The sequence below is a fragment of the Corvus moneduloides genome, chromosome 1 (genome assembly GCF_009650955.1).
Source record: "Corvus moneduloides isolate bCorMon1 chromosome 1, bCorMon1.pri, whole genome shotgun sequence".
In the NCBI taxonomy this organism is placed as follows: Eukaryota; Metazoa; Chordata; class Aves; order Passeriformes; family Corvidae; genus Corvus; species Corvus moneduloides.
In genome coordinates this window covers 125,114,349-125,141,413 of record NC_045476.1, presented here as the reverse complement: position 1 = coordinate 125,141,413, position 27,065 = coordinate 125,114,349, and the positions used below count along the sequence as shown (strand labels likewise).

Sequence of the window (27,065 nt, the reverse complement as noted above, 5' to 3'; positions counted from 1 at the left end):
ACAACAACCCATTGTACTCTGTATTTTGCACACTCTAGAGCTCTTTCCCAGTGTTCATGAGCCAATATTGTAATGTCTTTTTGTTTGTAGTAAAGGCATTTTAATTACTACTATATAGAAGGACCTTCAAATATGGCATCCAGATTGAACATACTGGGGTAAAATTCTGCAAGACATTTTAGTGCATTTATGGTCCTAATACAATTAAGACACAATGAGTTGATTGAAAAAACTGAATATGTTTCATGCAAGTGATTGCTGATGACTGGAACTCATATCATGACCAGGGAGATACTGTATAATGTGGAAATAAGATAGTTGCACAAAGACATGAGCTGTCTGTGGCATAACACCTCCCCTATGTAGGATTTTCCCAATGTTCAGTGACACTTTGGACAGTAAGGGAGGTACATTAGGATAGGGCGATGGCAGAAATGCCTCTTTCAGTAAGAGCTAGTTTCCTATTTTGCAATCTTTTGACTATTATCTCAACATAAAATTCCACTGGTTTGCAGGAGTTAGGTGCTACTGAACATGAATAAGTGGTAAGATTGTGTCTGCTCTGAATTTAGAAAAAAAGTATTCTGCACTCTGCCATTTTCTTTGGAATAAATCCAAGTCCTTACGGTCATATGTAAAATTAATACCACATAATTGGTCAAAAGCATCCTTCTTCAGCTTATCATCAAACCATCTATCATGAAAACCCAACTGGATATGGGGAGATGGGCAGAGATTCTCCCCATCCCTGCTGCTGCCTTTATGGAGAGTCTCTCTAGAACAAGCTCCCTTGGGTGCTCCATTAGCTTAAAACATACTGCCTGCTTCTTTTTTTCCTGTTGCTGCTTTTCTTTTGTTTTCCAGCCAAAAATCTTCAAAGCTTTTAAACAACAACGAGGCCAGAAGAGATTGTTGTCTGAATTTAAAGAGAATAAAAATCAGCAGAGACTCTCCTGTACACACGACTTCTTTCATTCTCTGTTTCTCGCATTAAGCCAATTACTTAATGGACAGAAAGTTATTTTACAATCCTTCAGAGTGTGAGGCATATTACAGAAAAATCTCCCCAAGCGATGGAAAACAATGTATAAATAATAAGAACCTAATCATTCCCTTTAATGAAAAACTGCTCACAAGGGAGGAAAGATACGCATGCATATGCGCTAAAATTAAGTCATCCTACTTACATGCTCGTGTCCCCGTGAAGCATGCTCTTCAAGCACCATTCTGAAGCTTAAATGCTGCTATGCCTCATGATCCAAGACATATGTAGGGAGAAGAGAGTGCTGTACTTGTGTCAGCTCATTTTGGCAGCTCTCCTGACTACAGAAAACAAGAGGAATCTTTATCGTGCTATTTCTGTTTCGACAAATTCCAGAGAAGCCAGATATTTCTCCCGCCACCAAAAAAAAAAAAAAAAAAAAAAAAAGGAAAGGAAAACAAGCAAATGCCAAACAACAAATCAACCCAAACCTAAACAAAGAAGACTCAAAACAGCTGAGGAAGTCTGACACTTGTATACTTGGGTACAGGTGTAGAAGCCTGCAAGAGTTTAAAGTCTTCTGATATTAACCCAGTTGTACCACTGTACAGCTAAGGCAGCTTACTGCTATTTAGCTGGAGTTTAAAACGGCCAGTTTTAAAGTCTCCATATCAGATCGGGTAGATTTAAACATTCAGCAGCTTTTCCCTGTGCAGTATTAATAATCGGTCTCTGGCTGTAGAGAAGCAGGAAACAAGAAATGGAGAAGCAGGAACCAAGACATGACACAAACACTTTATATCCTTAACCAACAGCACTATTATCTATCTACTTACCTATCTTTCCTCTACCTTCTCAACACAGTAACAATTTCTACTGTTACAAAAAATCATTTAATGAAAAAATATTCCAATACTAGCAATCAGAAGGGAGAAAAAGCTTGGAAGGACCTGAAAAATGTTAGCTGGCAATATATATTTCTAGCCAGAAAATTTGGATGGCAGCTTCAGAAGTAATTTTGTAGTTTGAATTATTTCCTAAAACAGTATGAGAGGGCAAAAAGTTATCATTATGGAAAAACACTGATCTAAACCCTCACAAATACTCAGAAAGTAGTGCTCGACCTCGTCTCTTTCTTGTACTGTCAAATTATCTCTTTTTAATTAAATAGAATTTATATTGAATTTCAGAATATTTCAGTAAATTGTATTTCAACAACAGCTCTTGTCATTCTTCTTATGCCTTCTTGGTGTCCAACAGCAGCAGCTCTTTTGTTGGCAGTCATGTGTTTATCCCTAACACCTTGTTGAGCTGCAGTTCCTTCCAGCACAGAATGGGCAGATACTTTCCAACGTAATTTTATGCAGATCTGTCAAAGTCTGTCCACATCTTGGTCGATGAAGTGAATGCTTGACAGGATACTTTCTCAATGACAATGTTTTGAGCCATTCCAACCTCTTTCAGGCATTGCATCAGTGGATTCACCTTAACAGTATAAAAAGCATGACTAGCGAGCCGTGGAGTGAACTAGGACATTTTGGTTTTAACAGCTTTAAACACATTACAGAAAATATTGGTTTAAACAACTGATCCTTTTAGTACAAAAAAATTGAAGATGGCAGGTGGGGTCGAGGGGGTGGAGGAGACAAAACTGGTATCTGTAAGATGAAAGAAGGTGAAGGTAATGTTCTTCAAAAGCATGTTGCCCACAAAGGAGTGAAGGTGTGTGGGAGCTGCAGCTCGCACTTTAAAAATGTTAAGTATCTGGTTGTCTTGAGTCTTTTCAAACAAATAGAGGAGCTCCCACTCACATCAGCAAGTTTTTATTACTAACTTCTTTGGTATTTCTAAAATGTATAATTATTTAGTGCTGAAGATCTAAAGGAAGCAATATTTGACTCAAAACCTTTTTCATTAGGCTATTTTTGGACTATTAAATGAGCATTTGGGCTGACAAAAATGAATTTCTGTTTTGTACCATCATACCTATTTATGCAGTGAAATTAATTCTATGTTCAAAAGACCTATTGAACACACCAGTCCACCAGTGTATCTATTTTGCACAGAATGTCTGGCGGTGATTTTCTCACAATTTATTTGTTCTATATAAGTATATTGCATCCACTACCACTCTCTCTTAAGAATGTGAATATAGCATGTAGTAATGAAGTTTGCAACTCTCAGAGATTACTATTTGTGGAAGATGGGAAAAACACCCCCAGCTAATTAACTAATGTGCTATTTTGTTCCCTAAATTCTCTTTTAATTGTTAGTGTGCATTTATGAGACAGAGTCAAAGTTGCCATAAGCTTTAGGACATTTCACTTGTGAATTTATCACATGATAAAGAAAACTTTTCCAATCTGAACACAGCTGTAACAATCCCCTCAGCTGTCACTGTTGCCCAAAACACTGTTTACCCTTTTTTCCCTACAGCTAGACTGGTTCCTTGTGTTATTCTCATGTCTGATTGTTTTTCTAGCAGGCATCCCACTTTTTGGATCATATTCCCTATTTGCTCATTTGATCATGTACAGTGTGTATAATACACTGTATTTGGTTAAGGAAACTTTTCTGCTATTAGAAAAAGCGTAATTTCTTATATCATGCACTTTCAAATGTGTTGACTATACAGTCATCTAAACCTATGTTTGCAGTACATATCATGGACATTTATGGAGCTTAGATAAGAAAACAGTTTTTTTTTTTTCAAGTATTTCATGTACGTTAAAAAACTCTATTAAGCTAAACAGAAATTCACAGACAGCCCTGACATAATTCTAATTGTTATTCGATTCTCTTGAAGCATTCTCATATAAGATTAACTGAGAAGGTTTCTTCACAACCCTTTTAAGCTCTAAAAGACAGTTAAGCAGCTGTTTTTACTAAAGAACAAAGGCAAATGCAATGTCACTCAGAAATACAGGTGCCCTGTAAAAGTTTTTTTTTTTTTCCCTGAGTACTGCTTTGACTATGAAAACTGGGGTGGAGAGACAGAGACAGGCAGAGAAGAAAGCCTTTTTCAAGGGTCATTTCTATTAGCATCAACACCTGCTCAGTGGATTCTGGTTCACTCCATACTTTCAGCTGCTTTTTCCTACTCCCAGATGCCTCCTCTGATCATTGAATCATAGAATCACTTGGGTTGGAAAAGACCTGTAAGATGATAGAGTTCAAGCATTAACCTAATGCTGCCAGGTCCACCACTAAACCATGTCCCTAAGTGCCACTCCTACACGTCTTTTAAGTACCTCCAGAGACAGTGACTTGACATTTTCCCTGGGAATTCGTTACAATGCTTGCATATTCTTTTTGGGGAAGAAATTTTTACTACTATGCAATCTAAATGTCCCCTGGAGCAACTTGAAGTGTTTCCCTTTTGTCCTATTTCTTGTACTTGGGAGAAGATACAGACCCCCATCTCAAGAGGTTCCACGGTGAACCAGACCAGAGAACTGGTGTCTGTTAAAAATAACAGGTGACTTTTGACCTTTTCACCAATGTGATTGTCTCACCATGTGGTCTCCCAGCTATGCTCCCCTAACAGAGGGGGCAGTTCAGGAACAGAGGATGAGAGGTGGGGGGACAAACGTGGACAGAAAAAGGTTAAGTTTGTGCTGCTGCTGAATGTGGAAGTTTGGCCTGAGCCAGCCCCAATGTAGATGGTCTCATTACACCAAAAAAAAGGGGATATTGGCCAAAAGAGCCTTGCATACAAAACCTGGAAAAGGAGATTTTCTTTGTCAAAAGAGTCCTATCTTCAATCATTTTTATAAAGGAGCAGACCTGCATTGGACATATTTCCCTCTGCTATCAGTTTCTGGTGATTTTAATAAATGAAAACACAAATCAGTGAGAATGGCTGGAAAATATTTGAAATAAGTACAAAAGTGAGAAGCCCGAAACATCACTTTGACAATTTTCTGCTTTTCTTCATAAAATAGCATGAATCAAAAAACCAGATCAGCAAATTATGCAGCTGAAAACAGCGCTCCTCACCCATCTTGCTTACTAGGCCAGGACATCATCACACTTGTTAATGAGAAATCTTCCAGTGGGTTCATTTAATTAGACAGTGTATTGGGTAGTTCTATTGGCCAGTCTCCCAATATTACATTTTCCAGTTGTCCAACTGATGTAATAGGTGACAGCTGATAATGGCAAGAGTGTGCTTATGTAATAAAGCTGCATACTTTGATAGGTAGTTTTTTCTTTGAGAACCCTAGATTTTATTCTTTCAAAACCCGAGAGCTGTGTTTCAGGCATGAGACACACAAAGACATTACTGCAGCTGAACACAGGGCTGTGAAGCAGCTGAGTATTGGTAACTGTTAGATCGGCTTTAACACAACAGCTAACACAAACTGATGTAACACACTTTTGCACTCCTTAATTATCTGCAAAATAATGTTAAAAGCATTTTTCATGCCCTACCAAGAACTGGATCCTGACTTCAATGGGAATCTGAAAACTCTGCATTGATTTTTTCATTATTCTTGCCTGGTAACCCCTTCCTCTTTTGCAAAAATATTGCTTGATTCTTTTCCTTTACACAGCGGTTATATCTATGATACATCTTAAACAAAGGCATGTTCTTATTCTACAGACAGTGAAACACATACTTAACTTTAAGTTTGCAAGTTGGCCACAGAATTCCAAGTTGTTTCAGTTTAAGAACCCACATAACTATCCAAAGGATTGGGTCCATAACCATGTAAAGATAAATATCAGAAACACAAATGAAAATACTTGAGCATATGCACAGCTTACTGTGGCATTACTAAGTCATTAGGGGTGATTGCTTGTGCCAGGAACCTAATATAAACATTAGATGATTTTGCATCTCCCTGATTGATCATACATTTATTAGAGATGATGAGATGAATTTCATATTTCTGTACAGCCTGAAAAAAAACTAATAAAATGGAATAGGGAGCTATGAAACAGAGAAGACCTTCTTCCAAATCCTGAAGGTCATTTCTTCATGAATACAGAAATATACCATCTCTTGGTAAAAAGTACAAATATATTCTGTAGCATAATGCTCTGTATTTATATTTTAAACATTTTAATGAAATATTAAACAGATTCAGTTTGAGATCCTGTTATTAAGCTATAGGAAAGGTCATGACAGTAGAAAGACTGCAATAGCTGCTCTGAACAAAGTATCTTGCTATTCAGTAATAACATGAAGTTTTAACCTAGAGCTGATATGCAGTAACTAAAAATCATAAAATCGTATCTTTCTTCTTTCGTATTTTCTGCAGGCAATGTTTTTCTCAATGGGGGAATGTGTGCGTGGGGTGTTGTTTCTTTAAAATATTGTGTTCTCAAATTCATCTCTTTCTTATCTTTTCCTCTATTCTTCCTTTCTAGCCCATTTTTTCCTCTGCATTCTCCCCTCCCCCAGTTCTCTTCAATTTGATTTCATCCATATGGTCTTAGACAAATTGGCTGCAAAAGATCTGGGTAAGGTGAGCAGATGTCCTGTGAAAAAAAGTCATCAGGGTGTCCATTTTTTCCCATTTCTTCATATTACACTACTCAGTTGCACAGTAGGGGAAAAATAATAGGCAATTTACATAAGAAATCCTTGGATAAACCTGTGTTAAAATACTGGAAAATAAACTTTTGCAAAGTTTGTCAAAATTAAAAAGGAAAAACAAAAAACATTGTTCATTCTTTGCCATTCTGCCAGCAGGTTGTCTAAAACATCTGCTCTGGTAATATGTCACAAGAAATAGCCTGTGCAGGTTAGGCCAGTACATAATAGAGGTAAATGTATTTTTAAATGCCAGGTTTTAAAAGAAGACAGATCTGCTTGGTATCTCATTATAAGGGAAATGGCTTTTCATGTCACCCCATCAGTAGTTGTGCAGCTTTGGGGAAAGTTTCAAAAGGTTACGACCCACACCTTTTAACTCTTAACCAGCTTACAATTTTTACAGTGAAAAAATTCTGGAGGGTTCCAATTCCCAAGTAATAAAATCGACTCTTTGTTTGTCTTTAAAAAATGAAAGGGAATTTGCATTATATCTGCATATGGAAAATATTCTTCCTATTTCTGGACTGGAAATATTCCCCTTAAGGGAATACCTTGTGGGGTTCCTACCGTGCATATTTGCTTCTCTGAATATACACATGCCATTGTCAAAAATCTTTTTGGGCTGATTCTGACTTAATGGTAGCATACCACTAAAGTAAAATCCCTGATTTCCCTAGCAGTGCCTAGTCACATCAGTGAAGCATAAATACAGCTTTCATAAAGCTTTGGCTTTCCCTGAAGGCTGCAGAATAGCCCTGTCAGAAGTCAATAATACTTGCATAAGCCTGCAAATTTTTGGACCTAAATTCAGTAAGTCATTAATATGTGTTCTTAAATTAAGTATGTTTGCACAATTTTACACAAAGATAAATGTTTAAGCACACACTCATATATTTTACTAAATCATGGATTCTCCAGCAGAGTACAAAAAACTTTTAGGTGATACAGGTTTCCTGACTGAATTCAACATTTAAATACATGATTCCCTTGGAAATACTTAGGATCTTGCAGTTAGTCAAGTACTTAGAGATTTTGTGGAATCAGATGTATATCCTTATGTCTACAACACCAATAAACATTAATTTCCCTTTGCTTATTATGATTGTAAGCATATAATAAAAAAAAAAAAAAATACAAGTGACACTGACCCAGGTAAGAAGGTAATATCTTTGTGGGTGGACTATGGTTATCTCTGAGGTCAAAATGTTATTAATTTTAACAGTTGCTCATGGGGAAACACACAGATTCTTACCAGTTTTGAATAAATTTTTAATGGGAAGTCAAGTATATATTTCTGGTTAAACCCTTTGAGGAAGCAGGCTCAGGGTAGAATCAACTTGCACATTTTTTCAATTATTACTAAAAAGTCCATGCTCTGCCCATTTTGGAGAAGGTTTTTAAAGATATCCCAGTGCACTCTTATTGACCATTTTGGAGGGGCTCCAACTCTAGCTTTTCACAGGCAAAAATCCTATGTGGAAGCTTTTTCTCTTATGGATATGTACAAAATACTAAAACTCAAAATATTTTTCAGAATAGGAGGACTATTTCTTCCTTGCTTGATTGAAACTGAACAGAAAAAGTTTCCCTATCTTTCATTTGTATAGGCTAACTCTTATATCTCTTTTTTTTTTTTTTTTTAATAAAGCACTGTTTCCTATGTTAAAAAATCTGAGCATGTTTTAAAACCACAAATAAGAAGTGTGAGAAATAAGGGAAATTAATCATGAAGTATAAAAATGTGTCAGAAAAATAGGACCTGATTATCTGGGGAGGCTTCTGCTTTGCATTGATATTACATAATAGTACTCTGGTCTGAACTACTCTCAATTTCTTAACCAAATTACCCTTTAAATTACCAAGCAAGGGCCATATGCTTTCCTCATTTATGCTGCACATATCTCAGATTTTCACTTAATTTAAACAAGAGAGACATGATAATTGTCTCTTTAGCTTAAAGGAAAACCATGTGCTCCTCTTTTAGTGCAATTTTCTCAAAGTTACTGTGGTGAGAAACACTTTTTCACAGAGTCCTCCTGATCTCTGACTCAGTCTAGAAGTTGTTCCTTTTTAACTTCTTTACACAATCATCTTTCTAGTCAAGGACTAGTCTTTTTCAGTACTTCACAATGGGTACTTTATTTTTCTAAGGACAGTTATGGTTGGATGAGTAGCATTTGAGAGAAGAAAACCCCTAAGTTTTAAAAATTAACTTTAATTTGCTCCTAAATTCAAATTCATTCATAACTCAGCCAGACCGCAAAGATTAATAATGGGCCTAAAATTATGCATAATGTTTAGGTAACTCACTAAATCTGGGTTCATTTCCTTGAAAATGTTGTAACTGGACAGGTGTCAGAATGCACAATTCAAGACTGCTTATGTCCATATGTCTATAATTAGATCAAGTTAATTTTTTTTTTCTTGGTGTATTTTCACATGATTTGTGGTACTGAAACATTTGGTCCACTGTTTCACATGGTGCCAGGATTGTTTTACTAGTGGTGCTGTTTTGTGTGAGAGAACCAAAATGGCAAAACCTCTAACAGGAACTGAGGTTAGCCACTTGCATATATAATATTAAACTGTTGGGCAGCATTAGGTTTGTTATGCTCCATTTCTTGACTCCACAATATAATTTCCTACTTTTATTTCCTTAAAAGGTTAATTGATGTAGTGTAAAAGCAGCATGAATAGGCTGAATTAGGATTTAGCTGCAATGATTTATGGACAGCTAGAGGTTGGTCACGAACAACCAGACTTCTTGATAAAATAGTTACTGTGGGTGTAGGGAGAGGGAAGCAACAGCATCTACTTCTTCCAAAATTCCTCATAGGACAATATATGAATCCTATTAAATTCAACCAAAATGGTGATATGGAGCACACGTCTGTCCATGCCTGTACCTCCCTTATCCTACGTCACAGAAAACACAAGGCCATTAAATAGTGAGGGTTTCTATTTGAGTGTGAATGTGGGATGGTCATGCCGGAGGTAAGACCAAATTCTCCAAATCTTTCTGTGGGGAACTGACCTGAAACTCTCTTATCAGGAGGACTAGATTAACACATGTAATTAATGAAGGTTTTGTAAGACAGAGCAAGTCCTCACATTTTCCCCTCTAGTATATAGATCTGTCATTCATCTATAGCACTATAACAGAAATCTCTTTTGCTCTACAGCACCACATGCCACCATGCTCTAGGGTCTGAAATCCAGCTGAACCTAGTGCTTTGTGCAATTGTCTTGCTGTTAGGAACATGCTCCCTGGTAGAAACTCACATTTCAAAGGATGGTTTCCATCCATTCCTTCCCTACTGCTGCAGCCAAGCATGGGCAGCACTGACCTGCTCATTGAGTTATGAAGGGATCCAGCTCTTGGCTTCTCACACACTGGAAAGGAGAATATCACTCTCAGGGACAGATAGTGAGGAGAGATAGAGAGAGATGATTTTTGAGCTCGATATCTCATTTAAATTTGAAGACTAGCCAAACAAAATGGAAACTGTAAAATCAAGAGAAAGACACAGATAAGTGGAGGAGAAAAAGGTACTCAGATGGTTGGCTTTGCAGGCTGGTATTTTTCTACTTCGATGTAATTTTTCAGTTAGCTAAAGCAGAAGGATACTTTTCAACGATACTTTTAAAGCTCCAGCATCCCCGAGTTTTAGTTTTCCTTGAGCAACAGAGTGTATCATGGGATTGCCAATAATCTTGATGCCATGAGTGATGTTTTTAGGCTTGTGTATTTTTTAGGGGGGATGGGGGAGGTTTTCAACTCCGGTCCATCAGCACTGTTCTGTGGGCCTGAAGCAGCTGAGTTCCCCATTTCATAACAGACTTCAGGAAGAGAGTCTGTGCTCATAAACATACGGCAGAGGTCAAAGGATGCCAGTGTTGCATCCTATTGAGTAAAACCCTAAGTAAATCTTAAGACTACATACAGCAATTTGTTGGCACCCAAACTCAATCCACGAGGGGAAGGAGATAAGGGACAGTACCATATCTGTGTGATGAGCAACTTAAATTGTATTAAAGCTATGGCTAGGAGGGCAAATCAGTAGCAGAAGTCTGAATTTAAACAGAGCCAACAACAGGGTTTTCCATCAAATATTTCTCTGCCACTTTCACAAATTACTTATCTTTTCCTACTTTTCTGTCCATTCACAGTATCCTTTGTGCCCACTATGGAAATCTGATGGCAAAAGGCCAGTTCAGTGAAACACCATAAAAATACCCTCAACAGTAATTTAGTATTTTATAATTTTTTATCTTGCTCTGGTTTACTAAATTCAGTTGCCTTGAGCAACACTTTGGTAGAAAGACAATCAGACTGCCATTCTCATTTTCATCCTCAACAGATCTTCAGCTTTCCTCTTTCATCACGTGTGTTCCATCCATAGATGAGGATAAAATTGTGGGACTATTCTTGTACTGATGTGTGTGTTTATGCTATACATGTGGCAGTTGAGTATGTCTGCCATAGTTATTCAACACAACGCAAAAAAATTATTTCAGTTTTGAACTTTGAGTTTCATGGGCTGGTGGAGAAGAACTACACTGCAAGGGTTCAAAGAGTGTGAAAGGCAGCAAAAAGGATTTATATGCTTCATTTAGTCTAACATACTAATTTCAACAATTAGGAGGTTCATTCAGTGTGGATCTGTGGCATGGCTGCAGCACCTGTGCAAATTACTTGGTCTGTCTTCAGTGCTTCTCACTTTCCCTTCTACCAAGATACGACAGTCTTCACCTTGTGTACAACAGGACCTAACTTTTGTTTTGGCAAGTGGTCAAAAGGAAATAAACTCCTTTCACTCTTTGTGAAAATATTATCAATATTATGGCAAGTAAAATGGAATTTTGTGGCTATCCTCTATAGTACTCTGTATTCTGTATAGTACTCCTATAGTAAATATTTTGTCTTCTGATTACCTCAAGTACAGTAGGACATATACAAACCACAAGATGGGGACATGTGGACCTCCATCACATGCATGTCACAGACGCACAGATGACAGGATTATCAAACTGATGGCAGAATTAATTTTGTTACCTTTATCTGTGGTGGAGGTGGAAAATATGCAGCTGGTGAATAAATAGTATGAAGAGATAATAGAATTACTCAGCCTCATTAAATGGCTACACATTGTGCTATTTAGTAATTCATTCAATAGCAAGGTGTCTTGAAGAGCAGGTATAATAGATTGTTAACTGTAGGGGGACTGCACACATAAAGACATAACTGTTAAGGGGAATCAATGCATTCTGCTCAGCACCATATGCATAGAGACATAGAACAGTTATTATTACAACATCATCTCAGCTTGTTTAACACAGCTATCCCTGTCCTTTCACTCTGTCCTCTTTTCTCTGCTTTCCTCCTTTTTCTTTTTACAGAATCTAACTCTATAGAGGAACATAACAAAATCTTTCAAATTGAAATCTCACACCTCTCCACCCTCCTTAAGAAAGGAAAGCATGCTATCAACAATACACATTAATCAGTTACAAATGAAAGTAATAATAATCTGCCATGCTCTTCTGCCTATTATCATAAGTAGCATGAAATGATAATTTAATAGTATGCAGTACTTCACTTCATCAATAAAAGTATCCAAGCAGCAAAGCACAAATACTAACAAGTGTGCGGCACAGTCAATTCTCATCGCATCCCCAGGACCTGGTTCATTTTTCATCAGCTGTAATGCCAGCTTGCCAAGTCACAGAAGGGAGGAACGAAAGCTGCTACTTCAGCCTCACTAATGTGTGAGAGGGAAGAAGGCTGCCACTTCCTTAGCACTGCCTACCTGAAAAGTTGTAATGGCCTCATGGTGTCACCAGCAGGGACTCTTACTATCACCTTCTGCTGCTACTGTAGTGGTTTTTTCCAGTCCTAAACAGCTGCTGAGAAAAACTAGCTCTTCCTTTTCCCATCATCTAATCTCACCTTGGAAATGAAGATTCTTATGTTTGTCTCTTACTGCATGGAGGTGCAGTGCACCCTAGTCAGCAGCTGACTGACACACCAGCACCGCCTTGTTGGGCCCCCATTTGCAGCTTGGGCGTCCCTTCATGGAATCACCATCCCTGGAAGTAGTCAAAAGGCATGTGGATGTGGCCCTTGGGGACATGGTGTAGTGGTGAACATGGGGGTGCTGGGTTAACAGTTGGACTTTATGATCTTGGAGGTCTTTTCCAACCTTAATGATTCTGTGATTCTATGAATGGTCAGGTTATTACAGTGGTTCCCACTCACACAGACGGTTGTCCTTACACATACTGGTTCACCAGGTGAAAACTTTCATCCTGGTGAAGCTGGATGGAAATCCTCTCTCAAAATATCTATCTTGCCCAAAGTGAAACAAAATGGGAGTGTTTTCTTACAGGGAAATTGTGACTTATATCTTACCCACCCGTCTCCTCAGGGAAGACTCTGTCCCTCAAGGGTTATTGGTGTCTTTTATCAGCTTTGACTGACAGTGCCCTTACTGTAGATACAGCCCAGGTAACAGAGCCACAGAGGGTATTGGGGTTTTAGGAGTTCTAGGTTTTTTTCTGTCAAAGGAATTTTCCCCATACGTGTTGCTATGGGGACAGATTGCTGGGTAGTTAAGAAAAACAAAAGAGCTAGCCACTAAAGGTAGGGTGCATCTGGCTACTCTTTTGTTTCACCTGGGTGTGAGGTCAATCGGTCTCCGGCGTTTGGACAGAGAGGGAGGCTGCTTTCTTCCACTGCTTTATTCCTTCTGCTGGAAAAGCCCTGGGATCCCAAACCCTGCCTTCCCTGCCCCTCTGGGAGCCGGGCTGTGGCCGCCCTGCCCCCGCCGTTGCTTCGAGCCTTCGCTGCGTTGTAGCCCTGCTCGCTCTGCCTGCCCAGACCTCCAGGGGGTTCCCCGTTTGGATACATCGCGTCTGTCACCTGGGATTTGTGCTCGTCCCTGCCGTTCCAGCCTGTTGTTCCCGAGGGTCCGGCCGGACACCGGGATCGGCTGCCCAGGGGTTTGTGAAGCCTTTGTCCCATCCCTTCCCGGGATCCCAGGGCACCGGTGCCGCGTGCTCCCCGAGCTCGCTCCGGAGCGCCCCCTGCAGCCGCGGGGGAACCATCGCACCTGCCCTGCTCACCGGGAGCCGCCAGCGCCCCTGCCGGCTGCGAGCGGAACTGCACCCGAGGGGAAAGGGCCCGACAGCCGAGAAGGCTGGCACTGGGTTTGTGATTGTTTGCTGTTACTGCCATAGTTGTTGCTGTTTGTTTGACTGGATATATACATATAGATATATAATAAAGAACTGTTATTCCTATTTCCCACATCTTTGCCTAAAAGCCCCTTGATTTCAAAATTATAATAACTTGGAGGGAATGGGGGTCGCGTCTGCCATTCCAAGGGGGGCTCCTGCCTTCCTTAGCAGACACCTGTCTTTCAAACTAAGACTGAGGGGAAGGCAGTTCTTGGCACACAGCTGCTATGTAGTGCCTTGGCAGCTGCATTAACTCTGCATCAATTGAAAATATTTCCACATTCCAAAAACTGATAATTATTTTTAAAGCTGACAGCCCTGCAAATGATTTTTCAGCACATTTTCATTTTTTTACAGTTGTCAATGCACTCAATAATTTAAGAAGATAAAAAAAAAAAAACCAAAAAGAAAGGGCACCAGAGTCCTTTGTATATTTTAATTTTGAGAAATAAAACCATGTCAACTTGTCCACTCCTGTAGCAGTTTCCAAGTATGACTATATGACATATACAATTCCTACATATACAGTAATGTTGTGGTAACCAGCTCTGAAGAACAGTACTTCTGTTTTTTTAAGTTTTGGGATTTTGGCTGCCTGTAATCTATTTCAAATAAGGCTACCTAACACCCACGGGTGAGTTCATGTGTCCTCTGCCATTTATATCTGCCTGTAATTGAGCCATCTAGGAAATTCCAAGCAAAGACCTTTCCTCTAGTCCTACAAAAAGGTTGAACATAAGATGTATAAGATGTAATAATAAAAGTAAGAAGTTAGGAAGACACACTCATAAGCCAATAAAAGTTACAGGAAAGTGGATGAAAAAATTAAAGAATATTTCCTTCAGAATTCAAGGTTCTTCCTTCCAACAGAACTATAAAAGACCCATGTTAGCTGTTAATCCTATAGTTAGTTAAAATTTATGTTGCAGTGGTTAGAAGAAGTTTTTCCTCACCTGCTTTAAGTAACCAGAAACCTGGAAAAATTAATGCAATTTTAAAAATTGGATGCTCAAAAAAACAGATTTAACCCATTATTAATTTCCAATAAAAAGGCTTTTTTAATGCAAAATATCTAATTGGAGATATATATATATATATGTATATATATATGTGTGTGTATATATATATATATATATTTACATATATATAAATGTGTTAGTCCAGATCTGGTAAGGCTGAAAAATAACATTATCCTCTACACAAGTACTAACAACACTCTATGTTCTCAAGTTACACTTTGAGTGAGACAAGCTACTGCAGCTCACATATTCAGTTAAAAGTTGTCGTGTAGACAATTAAACACAGTCAGTGCTATGTTCACATCATGTCTGTAGCATGATTTATGGGTACCTTCCAACTCGAGATACTCTATGATTAAACGATTTCTAGTTGTGTTGAGTTCCATGTTTGGTGTTCGATTCTAATACTCAGCATAGATTTGCAAGACAAGGAGCTCAATTACAGTTTTGCAAAACTCCATTCTCCTCTTCCTGTATCAGTACTAACAGTTGCAAAGAATCAAATCACCATGCTGCTTAGCCATTTGGCCAGTAAGAAGAGCATATTTTGTATTTGCTGCTTGAAAGGAAATTCTCGGAGGATTTTCGTCTGTGAAAGACTGGGCACCAGTGCTCAAAAATATACGAATTGGTTTAATATGCTTGGAAAAGGGCAGATGTGATTATATTACTCCATTACACATGGAGGAAAACTAAGGCATAAAGATATAGAATTACTTCATAAACCCAGAAATGAGTACTGTGAACATTTCACTTCTTTTTGTTTATCACTTCAACCACCTGGTACTCCCAGCAGCTAACCCAAACTTTTGGCTAGATGAGCAAAAAGTATTTCTTCTGGAAAGCCGTGTTGCATTAAATGCCCAATATGTAACCAAGTGGTTGTGTCAAGTGGAAAATAACAATTTTATGACAACTGTTTCTGTACCACTCTCTCATAGTGCTGAACAATTTATTATATGTAATGACATAATATTGAAACACAAAACTTCTTTTCAGTAGTCACTACAATTACTTTTTTACTTTCCATCTCCATCATTTGGCTCTGATTTTAAAGTGAGAATTTATAACAGACAATTCTTGTTTTCACTATGTTGGTTTAACACATCCTGCCTTGCTGACTTTCAAATTAAACAACCTTAGTTAATTCTATTACCATAATCATAGCTAATACTTAATATTGTCGGTTTTCAATATCTCTAGGTTTCTTTAAAAATATTTAGTTCATACTGAAATAGCAGCTATTTGCCAGGTTCCCCTGGGAAGAACAACTCAGCACTTAGTGAAGATTTTAATGCCTGTGCTCTGGATGAAGACCATCTGTGGTTTACTGAAGAAGTACCTTGCCAACATTACTTTTATCACAGTATTATGGGAAATTGCACACCAATGTCCCAGCTTTATGCCATGTTGTTCTGTGACACAATTAGTATCATAGAATCACTTAGGTTGAAAACCACCTATTATTATTACAAATAATGCCTGTAAAGCTGTGTCTCATCCAGTTAATAACTTGATGATTAGCCTTAGCCACTCACCTAATGGAAATTTTCTGCCAAAGTTAAAGAAATCTTTTTCCAAACAGATTTCAAGCGAGAAATCTACCACTGTAATATTGAACCCAATATCTAACCAAGGATTTTCTGTGTTGAATGCATGCATCACCATACCTAATTTCTGGAGATTTTGACACCAGCTGAGGACGTGGCACAGAAAGTGTCTGAAATATCACATCCATAACACACAACAAGAGAAAAGTAAATCTAATGATGTCTTAGTATTCAGCTGGGACCTACACATTTCCTGTGGAATATGTCAGCGATGTAAAAATGGCCCCTTTACATCTCTTTTCCTCTCCTGCATGCAAAAAGAAAGCAAAAAATATATATTTTAAAAACATTGCAAAGGTAATCTGAGCAAGTAGAACTGTAGCAGAGGTACTGTTATGTTTATCCTAACTCCTGCTTTTATGATCACTGCAATGGTCCTGTGTGTGTTTATAGCGGTCTGTTCACAGCACAGACAAAGAACAGTTTCCAGGTACTCTGACAAAAGGAAAAACTATGGCACACCTTCTTTACAGTCTCCTGCAATTGTCATTGTCATGAGTTAGAATAATAATTTGAAACAGGTCTAAGAATTTATAAAGGCTCTGTGTGGCTTCCAGTAGTACTTCTGTATGAATGAGAGTCATTGGAAACCTCTGAAAATGTCAGGGCACACAAGCATGTATGCTTATTGTTATCTCTTAAAGTTTGATGGTGTTAGCATTAACCATCAAAGCTTTGCTGTTCTGCTGTTCTACTTCATCACCTCACTTTGCTCTGAATATTTGTCTTCTTCCAAGACAATCAGTTTTTGTCCATAAAGTCCCATTGTAAAAGTCCATGCGCTCATGAGCACCAATTGTGTGCCACTTTCACAAAAGTCCTATTTAACGCACACAGGACAGCTATTGCAAGCCATGCAGCTGTTTAGTTCTTCTGATGGTTCTGATCCATTTGTACTCTTGATAACTCTTCACAATGAATTGTCCTGCTTCACATCTGCAGGGCTGCAACCACAGGAATAAGTTAATACAAGTACTGACGCAAGTGGAGTTTCCTACCACGAAATACAGAACTGGGTGTTTTGTCTTCACAGTTGAGTTCCTTATTGTGCATAATGCTCACCATTTTGCTAAGCTTTCAGTGTAAGCTTTTTTAATGCTGCCTTGAAAAAATCATGCCATTTTCACCTAAACAACAGTTTTCAGTAGAAAGGATTCCTCTGTGTGTTTCTGTGTTGCTTTTACTGGCTGCTTTGATTTTCTGCTTTCCTTGTTTTCCTGGACTACCATCGGGGGATGGCATTGATAAATGTAATGCCTGTCTCTTTCATGACATTAACACCATTAAAAGTAAGTTCTCATGAGCAACTCATTGCTTTCTCCCAGGGACTAGTGTCACAATATGGATTTTCAGACTCTGTGTAGGAAGTAAAATCAACAGAAGAAGAAATCAGGAACAAAATAAAAACTTCAGGGAAATGCTGGGAGCAATCAGAGACTCTTGTTTACAACCATTCTGGTGTTGTAATGAAGGTTCATTACAAACAAAAAAACCCAGTTCTATAATAAAATGGAGGGGAGTCCTCTTTAACATAATGCCTTTTTACCATTCCTAGCTATCTTTGGTGCACCAAAAAATTAGAGAATGAAGGTTTTACTATGTTTGGCTAGACAGTAAAAGTAGATTCAGTGATAAGATCATAGCTTTTGCCCTGTCCTATCCTAGCCGTCAGAGCAGCAATAGAAAAAGTAGCCACATCTGTGCTAGACTAATAGGAAGACTGGCCATGTTAAAAATCTGAGCCCAAGTGAGAGAAGAAAAATAGCTGGTAGTTTGATAAAATGAAGTCAGTAGTTTATTATTTCTTTTATCGGTCTTCCTTTTGACTGAACTGTCAATAAAATGCTCTGAGAACCTGAACAAAATCTATTTCTTGGAGAATGTTTGTCAAACTTTTTTTTTTTTAAATATGATGTCTCTAAGGAATAAAAGAAACAGTTTAAGTGATACAAAAGAAGGCCAGCAAACAGTGTAAAGTTCATCATTCCCAAACAAGCTCTGAGCTGTTGCTCTTTAGCTTTGATGTCACATTTCTGCTTCTTCATTACAAGGACCCTTTTCTATCACATGTGGATGTACTGAACAGTAGGGTGGTATAAAGATTTTCAAAATGGTTTTTACCAAGGGCTAGTGCTGCCTTTCATTTTTAAATCTCACATTGAAAGCTAGTTACAGACCACCTGCCTAGCCCAAGTAATCAGCAGCTTTTCTAAGGAACATTGTCTCCAAAGGAGTTCAATCTACATTGTTGTGCACTCGTTTTTACATTTACTCATGTGTCTGGGGACATGTTTCTCAGCTCCTTACACAGAGATGCTCAAGAATTCCTAATAATAAATTCACTCTGCAAAGCTGTTCCCCTACCATGAAAAACACAATAAAATTTTTGGGAGACTACCAGCACCTAAGTAATTTTTTACTGTGAGGACTGTCACAGTCATGACTAGAATGTAGTTCAGCTATGTGAAAATAAAACCACGCTTAAAATGACTCTAAATAGCTATAGCAGTTCCTCTGTCTATGTAAAATGAGGCTGGACTGAAAAACCCATTCAATTTGGATTAACTGGGTAGTATAGACTTACACTTAAGTCACAGCTTGCTTTTAACTTGCTAGTTTGCATATGGGTGGCAGGCCAGCCACAATCTGACCACCTTGGAGCCTGGTATCATGTGCAAATGCAAATACCTGGAACTTGGTATCATGTGCAAAATCTTTCCAAGAATATTTAAATACTTTGAAAAGCTGCCTCTGCTGAACACGGAATATGTCAACTAGACTGAAGCAAGAATGTTAATTATCTCTAAAGCTGAAACTGATAAACTTCTATATTACACTTCAACCACTGCAACTTCTGCAGAAAGTATTTTGAGTCAGTACTTGCACAGGTATAATTTTATAAGAGAGGTACATATAAGCAATATAAGATAATTAAATTTTAGCATAATGAGTCACTGGACTCATCAGTATCTGTATATTTAGCAACTTTAAAAAATCTGTACTGTTGCAGAATGGTATTTGCAAACTGACTGCTCTATCCAATACAATTGCTAAATTTCCATTTACATTAAAAAAAAAAAAAAAAGAAAGAAAGAAATTACATGGAAGTACTTACTCGCATGTATTACTAAACAATTAGACTTCTTTTTTTTCTTCCTGCAAATTCACAGATTAAAGAAAAAAACTCTGCATCTGCTATTGCAGCAGTTTGTTTTGGACCTGCGACTTCGATAGTTTATTTCAGTGATTCTCGATCTCTGAACTATACATGTTTGCCATCATACTTTTAATTCAGAACAATACAAAGGTGGTATTGTTCTGCAAACCACTGAAGACCATTTGTTGCTACAGACCATCATTTGGGAACTGATGGTTTAGTCTCCTGAAAATAACTTTGTTGTACTAATGTAGTCTGCTGGGATATGGAATTGATGGCTTCGTTAATGGCTGTTGCCAGATGTTTAGTCCCTGTATTTTCATACATTTTGTTTTGGAGCTAATTACCTACAAGATAGTTCAGTTTTACAAGACTGCTGACAACAAACAAAGAATAGAGTGCAAATGATGGTATGGCAAAAGATACTGTGTTGATTGGAGCTTGAGACCAAGCTTTTAGTGAATGGAGCACCTGGACTCTTGGAGCATCAGCCGATAACACCAACACAACTCATCAGTTCCAGAAGCACTCCAATTCAAAAGAAACTACTCCTCAAAAGTTAAATTTCCAGTAAAATTTATCCTTTGTTCCAGAAAATAATTATTGTGGATATGTACAATTATTGAGCATGAAGGAGATGTACTTTTAGTTGCTAGTGTATTTTGCAATTTGAAAACTAAGTTTATGTTAAGAGAAGAAGAAAATGAACTCTCTTATTTATTGCCTGACCAGATAAAATGAAATGTATAGACAGTTGTACCTTTGATGTGCAACTTATTCTTGTATTTATTTTATGCTTTAAAAGGTTTCAAAATAAAGGACTACACATTAATTTCTTTCATCTTTATTATTTATTTTTGTAAGCTTCTAAAGCTATGCTTTATTTATTGCAAGTCATCCATACATAATTCTATGTAGTTTAGAAAACTGCATCTAACATTTTCACCCCAACTTTATAAATTGCATTGATTTATTTCTGTCTCTGAGGCCTAAGACCATTTATTACAACAACAAAACATCCTCCATTTCTGGTGATCAAGGAACAAAGTCTACTCATTTACTGTGTAGTGAGAATTGACAGATGGCCAAATGGGGTGATAGATTTGATTTTAATGTGTCTTAAGAGAGTAAATGAACCAAAGGCAATCTTCATCTCATGTGAAAAGTTGGATTTTTGTGTGGCTTTTCTGCAACAGTGAGGTGCAATTCTCACAGCACTTCATTGATTTTCCAATCAACCATGACCATTCAGTTGGCAAAAAGCAGGGTCAAAGAATTTTTATAAAGGGTTTTTTTTTATTGTTTTTCTAGAACTGCACAAACAAGAGTGATTGTACATAACATAAAATACTCTTCAGTGTTTTGTGGTGGTTTTTTCTCCTTCTGAAAAATCTTTACAAGTTTCACGGGTTATACATTTTTAATTTTGCATCAAATGAAAAGGTTTTGTCAAGAGAATCATCTGCATCATAAGGATAATGAGAATAAAATTTCCTCATATTTCTCCACCTGTTATTTTAGCATATATCATTGATAACAAAGCACTTTTCACTTCTTCCTTTCAACTTTGAGTAGGGATATATTCCCTATTTCAGAACACAAAACAATACATGGAGCAATGCAATAAAGCCAAAATGCAGTAGATACAAGAGTTTGTCACTGTGCTCAAACACCAATATATTTGTAAGTCCTTATGCATCATTAGGGACACAAAATGTAATTATACAGTTTGTGTCAAATAGTGTGCTAGTTAGACCTCAGTGTGGTGGCCTGGTGAAAAATCTCTAAGGCATGCTTGGAAGTTGTCATATGGGAGCATAAACACTTCCAACCACAGCCAGCAATATCTGAGAAAAAGTGCATATAACACCATTTTAAGATTTGAGTGTTTACCAGAAGCGAAAATATTTACAAACTGCCCTTGAGCTAATCGGGTTTTTTGTAACATCGTTGCAGGTTTTGTGAAATATGAATGGTGCACTAGAAGAGGCATTATTTTTCAGTCAGGTGACATAACCTATGGTACATCCTTAGGTGGATAACTCCACCTAAAATGGTGAATCATGAGCACATGGGCATTTGCCTGAAAACTGAAAGCTTATCTGTTTTTGGTTTTGTACACAAAGCACTTCACAGTATCTACACATTGTGCTGTATACAGTGGGTCATACACATTCACTGCTTATTAAGTAATGCTTAGTATTTTACTTGTGTTTGGTATAATCCAGTATTTTGTCACAGCTTGGGCAGCTAAGATATAATCCTCCCTTTCTGAGAGAGAAATTATGATCCTTTTACTAGCTGGAGAAACAGGCAAGCTACATTTTTCTTGGTCTGGGGAAGGAATTTAGACATTTTCTCATGTTTCATATATGAAAAACTTGTTTTTTTCAAAATTCTTCACATTTCAAAATTGAAGGTTGAAATTTGGACTTTGGAGATGAGAATTGATATCCAGAAATAATTTTTCTCTAATTATCCATCTGCAAGTGGGATTAAGATACTTAAAGAACAGTCCATAAACTTTTCTAATTATCAGTTGAAAGACCAGAGCTATTAAAGTGTACTATTGCTGAATTAAAATTGCTGCACATTTTGCCATCTGATCCTCATTTTCCTTTTCACCCTTATATAGAAATATTAATTTTAATTCCTCTGAATTTTTAAAGGAAATTATGTATGCAAAAATAAAATTCTCTTTGCGTTGAACTCTTTAGAAACATAAACTTCAGAAGAGCTTTGGATCAGGTTCTAAGTGGTTCCAGTGAGAGATGGAAGGAAAGCGTGAAAAGTTCGAGATTAAGTTCCTAAATAACTTATTATCATTGAAAATAACAGAAGGAAGTCTGTTTTTTCCTTAATACAGTTTCACTACTGTACTGTACGGAAGAAGTTGTAGGAGATTCAAGTCTTCAAGAATCAGACAGCAGCTCCTCCTGCCCTGGCTGTGCCTGTTTTATCACTGATGAATCAGAGTAAGCTGCTCTTTAAAAGGAAAAACTGGATAAGTCTGAGTAAATTAGATGAAATAATAATGGCTAACAAAGTCAGCTGGACCATGAAAAAAAATACTTAGGACTGGATTTAGCTGACCAAACCAAGGCATAACTATAGACATGGGCAGTAAAGACAACTCCAGATATTTCAGAATCCTTTTGCCAACAATGTAGAAAATAGGCTACTCTACAGAGTAATTTATTTCATCTTCAGCTCAATGTTCTGTATAGATGAAAGTAAGCATGCCCTAAACTATCTTGTTTGTCTCTCTCACCTATGAAGATATTCTGGGTTCATGCATTTCCATGTGGCACTAGTGAGTTGCTAAGATATAAACCTACTCACATCCTGTGGGGACCTCTGGATTATGGGACTTCAGGTAGTTAATTGCACTTACTACGTCTGTCTAAAGTCAGCTTTGTTTCAATTGTGAATTTTTATGGTAAGTGTCAAGTTTTACTGTTGAAAGTCTTACTGCTCTACACACATCAAGAAGCAGAAGTTCAGATCAGACAACTTATCAAATGTAAATATTTTTCCTATGTCTACTTAATTATGTCCAATCCATCTTCCAGTTTAAAGACTATGCTGTAACCATGGTCATAATGGTTAGAATTTATAATTTTTTGAGATTGCCTTGGAGAAGGGGTGATGCTGCATCTTTAAGAAAATGGTTTTATTCTGTTCAACTTGTATCCATGATTATGAGAGTTTTCTTGAAGAACTCTTACTTCACTATTATTATTACAGGCATGAAAATATGTACCAGGTTTTTGATTAAAGTATGCAAAGTTCTCTTCCTCTGCTTGAAAAATTTCTAGACTCTACCCATTCTCAAGGCACTGCCACAATTAAGACAGGATGCTATTTTGTTCTCTAGTGTACTTTATAGTTACCTGCTTGTGCCTTTCAATTTGTCTTGGAGCAAGGTTTTGTTATTCATTTGGCAGAATTCACATATTGTTTGGAACAATGCACTCTAATGCCATGACATTCAGACTAAGCAAATGGCAATAATTTTCAACCTCACTAGTTATTTGGATATATCCAATTATTTGCATGGGCAAATGTGTCCATGTGTATGTGTAATACTGACTAATAATCTCTATACTCTTATTGACCCATCATACACACTCTGATTGAACTCAATAGGAAATGCTCATGCAGAATAATTGTGAAATCAGACTAAGCATATAATTAAAAAATAATCTGTAAAAATTAGAAATTTAACTACAGAAACACATGCACAAATTGTATTTCCTGAAATTACTGTGCTGTTGACAGGAAGAGGAATGTTGGTTCCAGATTGTTCATTTTGAAAACTCTCATACGTGTCCATCTTCTCTAGTCCCTTCCTTCTGTTTGTTGCTTCTTAGTGCCCTGATTATAAAAATAATTTTCAGATCATAGTCTAAGCAATACTGTTCTTCCTAAGAAGATAGTTTATGTCACAATGCATTTTTATCTCAGGTAAACTTTCCCCAAATGTTTAGGAGACGTTGACATGTTTGCTGTTAATATTTATTTACCCAACAATAATCTCTGCAAATCTTTTAAAGCTGGGTGTTACCAGTGTGTAGTTTCTTATTTGTTATTTAATCATCCTGATAAAATATCTAGCCCACAGAAGCTCTAATAAATCAGTTTTTAGCCACAATAAATACTGGCTTAAAAAGAAACATCCTGATAATAAATGGAAAAAACCCACCATACTAATAAATTGTAAAAACACCGAATTATGCTTATTTTATGAAAAGGGAAAGGAAGAAAAGGAGCAGCCTCATGGATCTGTGATGCCCATGTGTTGCGTCATGTGGTTCTCGTGTTACAGATTTAGAGATGACCCTGCAAGAGGAGAACTAAACCAGTCTTAAAAACTCACTTCGGACCGGTGGGATGCTACCATCCCTCTTTTGGTGGATTACAATTATAATTTCATGTAAAAGATTTTGGGTTCACTTGACCCACATCTTCACCAAACCTGTTTGACTTCAAGAGCAAAAGCTATTGAAGAGTTTGCTGCTGCCAGTGCTGGAGGAATTTGGAGGAATTTGATGAGCCTTACTTAGAGAAGTGAAGATTCAAGAGAGAATAATAGGCCTCAAATGACAATGAGATAACATTATGAACAAAGGAAACAAATTACTCAAATAAGAGCTAATGGACTGGCAGTAGGAAAGAAAAATATTGAAGAGGAATAGAGAAAATGTTCTGATGATAAAAGCAGGAATGGGGCACATGTGCTGAAGCATTGCAACCTTGTTTAGGTAAGTCATTAGTGACCTTACCATAGTAAGGCAGTCCTGCAAAATGCAGAGGATGGATCAAAGTCATGCATAGGCAAAGTCTTGGTTTTTTCCCCTTTAAGCTGATGACAGTAATTCCCTGCTATTTTACAGGAAAAGGAACAGAAAAAAATCATGCAAATGCTACTCCATCTACTTTTGTTACTTTTCAGCATGAGCCAGTATAAATGAAGTCTATTCACCCAAAATTCTCTGGGATGCATAAATTGATAAGAGAACCACATTAAAATATTGGACTTATTTTTATACCTTTGTATGAGAAGGTGGTGTTATATATATTTTCACCTGCAAGGGTTTGAAAAATTGAAATTAGTATAGGTTTAGGTCATAAACTAATTTTCTGTAGGCTTCTTTCATTCATAGTATCAAGATTTCTGGAATACATAAATATATCTAGAAGGAAAAAGGATGTGTTTAGCAGCTAAATCAAATTAAAAGCATCTGAAAAATAGCGGAATGTATCAGGAACAGATCAGCTTATTTTTTAATCTCTCCCACAAACACATGATACACTATACATAAATTTGTAATACGACAATTTTAAGTTTGCATGTTATTTACACAACATAACCACTCCATTGGAAACATCAGGATTTCTCATATATGTAAGTATTTGCATCATTTAAAAAATGTGTATTATTTACCCAATAGACCATAAAGGCTCCATGCAGAGCAGTTACAGAGATCCAGGACATAATAATGTCTTGGATAAATCTAGTTTGGAGTCATCTGAGTGCATTAGATGATTAAAAAAAAATTTACACGTGCACATTGGTTTGGTTTTTAAACAGTAATAGGGAAACCATTTTTCCTTACCCTTCGTACCTACCTCAAAACAACAAAGCAGACTGTGCTAAATTATCCCACCACATGCTTATGGGAGTTCTGCATTTAGTGAGGAGAAAATGTTATTCTTCATTTATGCTGTTGACTTATACCCCAAAAATTAAGACCATTTTGAGTCATAGAGACAAAAACCCTCCAGAACTACTATCTTTCTTTTGGCCCCTGCCTTAAGTACTTACTTTGGCTCACTAGCCTTAAGTATGAATTTCTGCAGAGTTTGCAGTGAGTGTTGAAGACTTGATGATTCATTAGGTACTGTTCAAAAGGTTCCATGAGATGCAGGGCTGTCTGTGCTTGACTCTCTTGGGGGGGAAAAGTTCCTATAGAGGACTGTTAAGAGAGCTGACAATATATTTCAGCTATTAAATATTCACACCAAACTACTCACTGAAAATTAAAAGAAATAGAAATTGTCTGCAGAGTTGGGTAAATAATATTTTAAAATAAATTTTAAATATTATTTTTAAATAATATTTTCTGGCACAGTTAAGTGCCAGAAAAATTGAAGTTAGATCACTTTTTAGCAAAGACAAAGAATGAAATGTGAGAAAAAAACTAAGTCCAAATATAAAAATAAAAAATCAAGATTAATTTTCTCAATTCTGATTAAAGTCACTGAGGTACAAAAAAGCTCACCAGTAACTGTACCCAATGCATGTTATCTTAAATGGAGAAAATTACTGAATGCCTTGTATTGCCACAAACTGATGTCTTCCACCTGGTTCCCATAAAATGAATTCATGTGATGACTTCATGTGGGCTTTGGTGGGATTTTTTTAAGGCCTTATGCTATTAAGGCACGACTTCAGACAAATATTTTCTTTAATATTTTGTTAGCTGTTATCACAAAAATATGCTTACTTGCCACTGCAAAATAACAGTGTTGGCATCACAGTGATGAGAGAGCAGTTTACCCCCTTCACAGTGAGAAAGAACAGTCCAGAGCATTTTTATTAGAACACAGCTGAGATATGACTACCTTTTTCGGTAATGTCTGTCACAGAACATGCAGGTCTACATTAAGAAAATGAATAATGAGTGTTGTCCACTGGTAGAAAGATCTTCTCAGCAAATCAGAACAGACCCCATTGTGCCTTAAAAAAATCCACAATAAAACCACAAAATACCAGAAAAACATCAGACGCACAGTATTTTGGCAGCATAGTCAGAGAAATGTGAGATTGGCCCTTAAGGGAATTCTTATTCTCAAGTGGATGTAAATGTATTCATCAATGCAAAGAAATGCATAGTGTGTTATATACACAATACATTAATAAGTAGCCATGCATTAAAAAATAATGAGATTTTCTATGAAAAAACATCCTGTGGTGTTTAGGGTCATAAAAAAGACAGTAAAGGAAGGT

The 27,065-nt window shown here is 37.1% G+C and overlaps 1 long non-coding RNA gene across 6 annotated transcripts in view; it reads right to left on the bottom strand.

The window, feature by feature from the left end:
- Window positions 1-27,065, bottom strand: part of LOC116452036 — a 116,597-nt gene that overhangs the window by 20,853 nt on the left and 68,679 nt on the right. For all 6 annotated transcript variants that reach the window (XR_004243382.1, XR_004243386.1, XR_004243388.1 and 3 more), the window contains exon 2: window positions 1,188-1,323. This is a non-coding gene — a long non-coding RNA (uncharacterized LOC116452036). The remainder of the gene's footprint in view (window positions 1-1,187; window positions 1,324-27,065) is intronic.